At 44.5% G+C, this 8,530-nt stretch overlaps 1 protein-coding gene across 2 annotated transcripts in view; it reads left to right on the forward strand.

Moving 5' to 3' along the window:
• The first annotated feature begins 4,424 nt into the window (after positions 1-4,424).
• Positions 4,425-8,530, forward strand: part of LOC126569363 (myosin-VIIa) — a 27,145-nt gene continuing 23,039 nt past the window's right edge. The window contains exons 1-2 of one of the 2 annotated variants that reach the window (XM_050226395.1): positions 4,425-4,540; positions 6,197-6,578. The gene's annotated coding sequence lies outside the window, so the exon portion shown is untranslated. The remainder of the gene's footprint in view (positions 4,541-6,196; positions 6,579-8,530) is intronic. The other variant, XM_050226396.1, reaches the window with a different exon arrangement.

Below are 8,530 nucleotides of genomic sequence, written 5' to 3' on the forward strand. Positions count from 1 at the left end.
AAATCGGGAAAATCAGCTAGTAAAATGAATAAAAGAATATAGAAATACATGGCTAAATGAAATAAAAAACTAAATCAAACTTTTTTCATTGGTTTAAAAATGACTTGCCATGAGGAAGAACGCATAGAAACTGATTATTTATGAGGATTTATCAATACTTTTAGCGAAGTTAAAGTATGCTTGAAACATAATATCGTTAACATGTTGGATTGAACTTTGCTCAAATTCTTTATTTACAGATCATATTTTTAGCACATTCACATCTATGAAGGGTTGCATTTAGGTCACAATCAACTTCGGTTTGACTAGATGTCCTGGGAGAGGGGCCACATGCACGGAATCGGGTTGGCAGCAACGTATTTCGTATTTCGCTGCATAGGAAACTCGGAGATAGTTGTTGTATCCAGAGTAGTAGGCGTCAGGGAGTATTGACTGAACAGCTGGAACATAAGTTCCTTTCTAAATGGCAGCCACAGCCAGGACGGCGATCGCAACAAAGGCCCTTTTTTTTTTTGGTTTACATCTGGAGAAATCTTCACACGGTCACTGAATCAGTGACCGAAAGATAGCGCCGTATGCCGGAGAAAGGTAGCGCCGTTTGCCGGATTCCTACCGACTAAAACTCCAGATGTGCGCAACCCACATCTCTCCCAAAAGTTACCGCGAGGCATGAGTTGGGGAAGGGGTCTTGATCCTTTCTGAACCTTTTAACGCAGCAGGTACTTAGACCTGCTTCAATTGGCCGAGCTACTCTATTTGGCGCCGTCTCCCGGTGGAGAGGTCTCCTCTCGCTTTACAGCGGTTGCTGCCCACTGTTTGTGCTGGATTGCACCACCAGTGGTTTGCACTTAAAAGAACAGAAATACATATACATGTCGTTAAAGAGTACAAATGGAAAATCGCCGTTTTTTTCCTTAATTTGACGATTTATATTTGGAAAACACTTACCAAAGTCAATCCTCAAAGTAATGACCATTGTTGGCAGGGCATGCGTCATCGATCGAAACAAGTGGTAAACTGACGGGGCAATGTCTGGAGAGTACGGCGGGTGGGGTAGTATTTCCCATTTGATTGTATCCAGGAATGCTTTCACGACGCTTGAAACATGGGGCGTAGCGTTGCCGTGATGCAGGATTACCTTTTCGCGCCTTTTTTAATATTGCTGCCGTTTTTCTTGCAGCGCTCGATTCAGCTGCTCCAGTTGCGTTCGATACAGGGTTGCTGTCACGGTTTCACCTGGTTGCAGCAGTTCGTGATAAATAACGCCGAGCTGGTCCCACCAAATACACAGTATCAGCTTCGTGAACGATTTTTTTCGATTTGGATTTTTGTAATGTATCCATTTCTCGTTCCCGGTCACAATGCGATGCAAAAATCCTTTCGTTTTTTGCCGTTGAAGGAGTTGCTTGCATGTGCAAAGGCGCCGTTCGATGTCTCTTGGCTTCAGCTTGTTCGCGGCTAGCTTCTGGATCATTCCCAGGTCTTTTAGACGATGTGATACTGCTGGTTGCGTCACTTGTTATCTATCCGCAAGCTCATTTAGCGTTCGGCAAGCAGATACTTCATCCTCCAGCAAAGTTAACAATTTGGCATCCTCGAACTTTTTCTCCGGTCCGGGATTTCTTGTCGCTCACGTCATACTCGCCGTCCTTAAACTTGGCGAACCACTCCCGACACGTTCGTTCGCCTATGCAGCCAGGGTCGTCTTGATAACGGGGCCCCCTGCACTATGATAACGGGGCCCCTGTTTTTTAATGCCTCCTAGATTGAAGTTGCTGAAATAAATTTAAAGGAGTGATCTGTTTACTGCTGAATTTGGGTTTTGTTTTCTAGAAAATTGAAATGAATTCGTGTAGAAAACAAATTATGATGTTACATCTTCAAAACCTAACCAAACATAAGATAAGAAGCAAGCTATCGCATCTAAATTTGTCCAGAAGATTAGTGCACAGGACCATCAAACGATTCAAAGATAGTGGTACGGTTGTCCCTGCAACGTAAAACCGAGGGAAACACGGAATGTACGCATTCCAGCGATAATTAAGGCGGTCAAGGAGCGTATACGACGAAATCCGGAATACTCGGCAAGAAAAATGGCGCGTGATATGAAAATGAGGCACACCTGCTTGCAAAAATAATTAAAAGGACCTAGGATATAGTCCTTTGAAGAACCAGAGGGGGTTCACGGGTTGTGTCACAAAAATGAGGCCGATAGGGTTGCCACATCGCGGATGTTGCTGAAGAGGTACGCTGCTCACAACACATTTTTTTCAGACGAACAATGGTCTTTTTTGAAGGCAACTTTGAATAAGAAAAATGATCGTGCCTATGGCATGAGTCTTTGTGATAAGCCAATAAAAAAGCGCACACACGCAACACCTGTAACGGTCTGGGGAGTAGTGGGAAGCAATATCATCAAAAAGGTAAACTACCCATGTTATTCGTCGATAACGGCGTAAAACTTAACAAAAAAAATTTTGGAGATCATTTTCAATTTTAATTTGATTCCTTGTGCGAAGAAACTATACGGAGAACAGACAGACACGCTATGCGCGAAATTTGCCATGCTTGCTCAAACTTGCTAAGAAGCTCCATACAACCTAAATAATTACCATTGTTGAAAGAACCTAGGATTTCACAATCACCTCGAAACGCAAGCCCTCGTGAAGCTAAAAATTTAACAACATGTACTAATCTTTCAAGAATCCACTTCTCCAATAGTGTACTTTCAATCTTTGGGGCCCCAACCAGCGTGAGGAAAAAATATGTTTTTTTTTAAATATGTTTGATTTTCAAATAAAATATCAAGCCCGGAGGGATTTGGCGGCCCTAACCAGCGCGGGGCCCTGGGCATGTGCCCGTTGTGCCCAAGGGGAAAGATGGCACTGTATGCAGCCTTCTCGCTAAACTTCTACCAGCCTTCGAAACGCTTCAGCTGCATTTTTCTGCGCATGGAACGCGAAAAGCAGCACTTCGCGCAAATGCCTCTTGGACGGTTCGAAATTTGCAATGTTTGCACCGTTTTAACCTTTTGTATTCACCGTTTTCGGGCCCAAGTAAAATAATCAACCGTAAATTAACTGTTTCGCTCCAACTAAGCTAAATATCTGCAACAGGCTACTTGATGCTTCAGTGTCTAAAACTTCTAGCCAGCTTCGATTCGATTCGAAAGCACGATTTTGAACGGCCACTGTTTGTCACCAAACTTGGCACAAAGATAGCTTATCACCCCAGATGATATCATCGGGGGTCCTTTTCCCAGGATTCCCCTCCCTCCTCCCCCCTCCCAAATACTAATGTGTTAGAAAAATGCATAACTCTGGTGGTTTTCAAGCAGATTCCTCCAAAATTCACATAATTGTTGGTGATTGCTTTAGATAACATGTGACAAAGTTTGGTTCTTGCCGGATAAGGGGGAGGAGGGGCCACCATACACCCCCTATCCTTAAAATCCATTCTAGGGCAATATGGGATTCATTTCCAATGTTTTTGGGGTCTCTAAATTGATTGGTTACATCAAAGCGGAGTTTACTCCATTCTTTCATCCTTCGCTTTCCTCCATGCCTCCCAATTCGAAGCAGGTTGATGGTAAGATTCAATTAATAGTTGGATTTTGTTACTTCAACCTTCGGTCCCCTCCCAGCACATTTTCCTATAGGCTACTCTGGGAAATATATTGTTTTGGAAAATTGATTTTTTTTATAAATAAATGAATGTGTTATGAAATAGTTTTTTTATAAGAAAAAAAGGATTTTTTATGAACAATATAATTATTATATACAAATATAATATACAAATATAATTTTATAAACATCAGAGCTTTCGTCTGTTGTTCGATGTAGGAACGGTCGGTTTGGAGAAAAGCTCTCAATTTTTCTGTTCGGGGTCCTATATTTTTCAAGAGCCGTTGCCCCACCAACAGACAGCATCATGCTGTCAGTTGCAATCAATTGGTTGGAGCAGAAGCAAAAATTTCTTGATTTTATAAAAATTGACTCAACGTTCCCCTCTATTTTTCAAGCGAGCAAGTTGGATTGGACTTTAAAAAAATATATATATATTTTCCAATTTTTTAAATTAATGCGATAAACAACATCGTCTGATCGGTTCCGTTTGAGCAAAAGCTCAGTTTTGTTTCTACGGTGATCCGGGCGATATTCTAAACTAAAGAAAAACAAATTATGGTATTAGGAAAGGGAGAAGGAGTTAAGAAACATTTGTAAAATTAAACCCTAATTTCTAGTGAAGAAATCCTCCCCTCTTCCCCTATTTCTAACACCTTAATTTTTAAGTAAACATTAAGTTTCGGTTGACCCTATGAAAAACAGCGCATCAGCACCCGGCGCAGGCAGCCAAGCAGGGAGAACCGGTGAGGCTTTACCCATTTTTTCACTCACGACTCAAACGCTCGAGCTTGCCCGAACCGCACGGGCCAGGGAGATGGTGAGCCGCAGCGTATAACCATCGGAAAATCATTTTGGAAAAAAAATCCTTGTGTTCTAGTGTTAATGTTCCGGCCATTCTGCAGCAGCCGACAAAGGTACGAGAATTATAATATCCACCGGACCGATGTGTGATGTGGCTTAGCGGCGACAGCGAAATCAGCCAGTGACAGTGTGCCTGTGTGTTTGCTTAAGTGAGAAATGTGATGTGTTCCGTTGTTGTGCGACCGAGAATGCAAATATCCTTTCGAACTGCGATCGACAATCGATTGGAAAAATAAGTAATTAATCTGCGGATCGCATGAATTTTGCTGGGCTTAGGGGCTAGAAAAAGTGCTGCTTTTTTAACCGTGTCGATGTGCTAATTGTCTCTAGATTCATTCTAGCGTGATCTCCGAGTTTGTGTATTCCATGGCTTTCGAGCATTTTCCGTTTTGAACAGAGAGTGGAAAAGAGAGAAAAAAGGAATAACAAGCGAGCGAACAGAGAGGGGGAAATACAGAGAGAAAAGAGAGGAGAGCTAGAGCGAGCGAGAGAGATTGGAAAGAATGGACGAGGAAGCATAGGAAGAAAAATGTGATGATCATGCAACGATCGTCGGTTGCTTCCTTGGGCCCTCCATTCTATTGGTCTGTGCGGTCCGTGCATCTTCACAATCTTTCCACCGCTCGCCATCGACGCCTCTTACGATCAGCTATTGGGCCCGTATCGCGGCATTCCTTCCCATCTCCCGTTTTATCATTTATCACCACCGTCGCCCGTCGCTCGTCGATGACACTTTTGAAGTATTCTGTCCCACTCCCGGGGGGTGGCCCACAGGCTGTGCGCAATCCCAAGCATGGAAAGCAGAAGAAAGCCAGATGATGATGATGATGATAATCGTGGAATGAAAAGAAATTTTTATTCAAATTAAGCAACTCTCTCACACATACACAAACACATTCCGGTGATCTTACAACATCTTCCCAACGGAAGAAACTGGAAACGTGTCAGAGAGCCCTGCGTTTTGAATTTGGCCGGCACGGCGAGTGTGGAACTCGGATCTTTCCGAGTGACTTATTCCCGGAGCGCAGCAGAGTCTCAAGAACACGCATCAAACAACAGGTCCATCCGACGATGGATACCACTGAGCCTCAACAGAAGACATCTCCAGCTGCTGCCTCTCTCTGCTCTCTCTCTCTCTCTCTCTCTCTCTCTCTCTCTCTCTCTCTCTGTCTCTCTAGTGCTCTCGCTGAAATTCTTTGCCGAACCATCCGACCCATTTCACTGACCAACACGAGACGGGCAGAAGATCGGCAGCTTGAGTGCGACCGGTCTTGGGAAGCCAACCGGTTCCGGTAGTAGTCTGTGGCAGGTAGACCAAGCGCCCCTACCGGTAGCCAAGCCTCTCCACTTCCCCCTTTCTCTCTCTCTCTCTCGCTCCCTAGTAGCCACTCGCCACGATTAGCTATCCACCATCCGCGGAGGGTAATTAACGGCAGTTTTATCTCGTATGCGAACGAACGATGGCCACGATCGGATGCGCCGAGTCTACAGCAGCACACCACAGGAATCGAACACACAACGCCACGGACGGCCACGGCACAAGAAAATGAAAAATAGTGCGTTCTTCTTGAGTGGATCATATTGCTTCACCCAGGGGCCCTCTGCTCTATGCAGCAGCGGATGTGGAAGAGGAGTTTTCTGTGGCAGCGAAGAATTCCCAATTCGTTTTCGTGATCGTGTTTCGTCCATTGCCTTTTTCTTTTTACCAGCTTCACTTAAGAGTACGCCAGTGTTTGCGTTTTCCGATTCCGCCAGTGTATGTGTGCGGTTTTCTCAGTGTCCAAGTGTGTGCTTATCAGTGTGCTAGAGAGGAAAATCCAGAAGGATAAAGTGAAAGAAAAATCAAACAAGCGGATGCCCGCTCAGTGAATTATTGTGAAAAGGTGAATTCCGTGAGAAAAGTACAGCTGGATGACAGGATAACGTGCTTTCGGTAGGGCGCAACCACAGCGTGATCGTCAATTGCTTGGCAGTGTTGGAAATCATCTTCAAAAAGTTGAACAGCAGCAGAGACGAAGAACAATTGTTCCAGTTAGTTAGACACTTTTCACGTCACACCAGCGATCGATCGGAGACCGATCTTTGCACACAGTAAGTAACCCATTAATGGCCGGGAACATGACAAGTATGTCCACATTGTATGAGTTGAGTAACCGATTGCGTGCAAGCGGTACTAACAAATTTACAATCTAATTATCCATAACATTTTCCTTAGAGACATGGTACAAGTCACGTGCTTCACCAAACCATTGGTAACGATCACATCACAGTTGATGTTCATATTCACGATCACCAGTTTCAGTTGCTAAAATGTTTCTCAAGCAGTGTTGAAGTTAAAAAAAAAACAATTGTTTGAACTCATTCAATTGCGTAAAGCTTTTAGTGTTTCGGTTCATCAGGAGACGATCGAAAACAAAAAAAACCTCAAATAGAGCTCCAATAGTAGTAAATGTCCATTGTATTGCGGGAAAACATTCGATGCAGTCACAGATTCGTGACATTCCCCCTCCATTAACAGTGGTTTACGTCGACGTAGATAACCGTATGGCCGTTCAACAAGGCCTCTACATGTCACCTGTTACCGGGGGGCCGTTGTCGTTGAATGGGCAGACAACAACCACAACCCAAAAAAAAAAAACTCACAGAGAAAACACTTTTCAAAAAATCCCAAACTGCGTCATGAATGCTGGTTGTTTTCCGCCGTTCGCCTTTCCCCCCCCCCCCCCCCCCCAAAATCGAGCCAAAAGCGTTGGTGAGGTTAGAAGAAAAGGGATGCATGGCACAGAGCTTACAGCAAACAGCGGAACCGGACGGCCGGGCGCGATCGGTTCCACCTCAGCGTTCGCTAACTCTTGAACCTGCCCCGTGCTGTGTAGGCTCGTCACGCTAGAGAGGACACATGAATATATCAACAATACTGCACGAGGCACCCCTCACACACCGAAACAGGCATTCCGGTACGCCCAGGTTCGGCACTGGCGTAACCGCGACAGCAGCACTGGTGATCGTAACGTTTCGAAGCGAGGCTTGGGTTAAAACGGAAAACTTTACTCGCGTGTGCCCCCCTGGGGGGTGGTGGTGGTGAAAATGGAGAAAATGTAGATTGAAATAATGTGAACAGGGCGACCGAGACTGGTGAAAACAAAGAGTTGACTAGGTGTGTCCGTAGGAAAATGAAAAAAAAGAGCGGAAAAGGGGTAGAACTGGATGCGAATCGGCACGACAGAATGCTTTTTCAAAGCGGTTGATGGCACCGGATAGAGAGAGCGTATACGATCATTAGCTTAAACGGTGCCCCAAGTATTGGAGGAATGCGGTTTTGATTAGGAAACATATTAGAAATTCTTTCTTTTCCATTTTCTATGTTAGCATAAAGAGACATTAAATGTAAATAATTTAGTCAAAGTTTTTACTAATGTCTGACAGGTATAGATGGTTCAAAAGTAGTAATAGAATGGAACCTCCAGAACATAGAATCTAAACTCACTTCCAATCGATCAACAGAACACTGGCACACCGCAGCCAAGGGTCGTAAACAGACAGAAGGGACACGCCGGAATAGGAATGTGGAGGAAAGCACCCAAGAATTCCCGTCCACTGTCCGTCGTCGAGCATGATTAGCATTTTTAAGGTTCAACCTTGGTTTCCCCCTTTTTTTAGTTTTTAGTGGTTCCGAGCTGAGCGTCCAGGTGTGTAACATTTACACCGAAAACACTGCCGCCACTGCAGGTGGTGCGACGAGAGTGTAAAACGAATCGGATCATAAAGGATTACGTGGACATTGGACGAGCTTGTGTGCGTGTTTTGGGGGGGGCGGGAGTGCTTTCCACCGATCCACCGGATTCTCTCGTCACCTCTCTCTGGTGTGGTCTATGGTGTGGTGTTATCTGTAGATGCAGACGGCCTCGTAGGGGAGAATCACATTTTCTCCGACCAGTCTGGAATGTGTTTGGAGTTGTTGGGTTTCTCTTTGCTACCTAAGCCTTCTCAACTGACACAAGATAACAGACTGAGCGGTTTGTGTTGAAGAAAAAAAAAACAGA

Source organism: Anopheles aquasalis, chromosome 2 (genome assembly GCF_943734665.1).
Source record: "Anopheles aquasalis chromosome 2, idAnoAquaMG_Q_19, whole genome shotgun sequence".
Lineage (NCBI taxonomy): Eukaryota > Metazoa > Arthropoda > Insecta > Diptera > Culicidae > Anopheles > Anopheles aquasalis.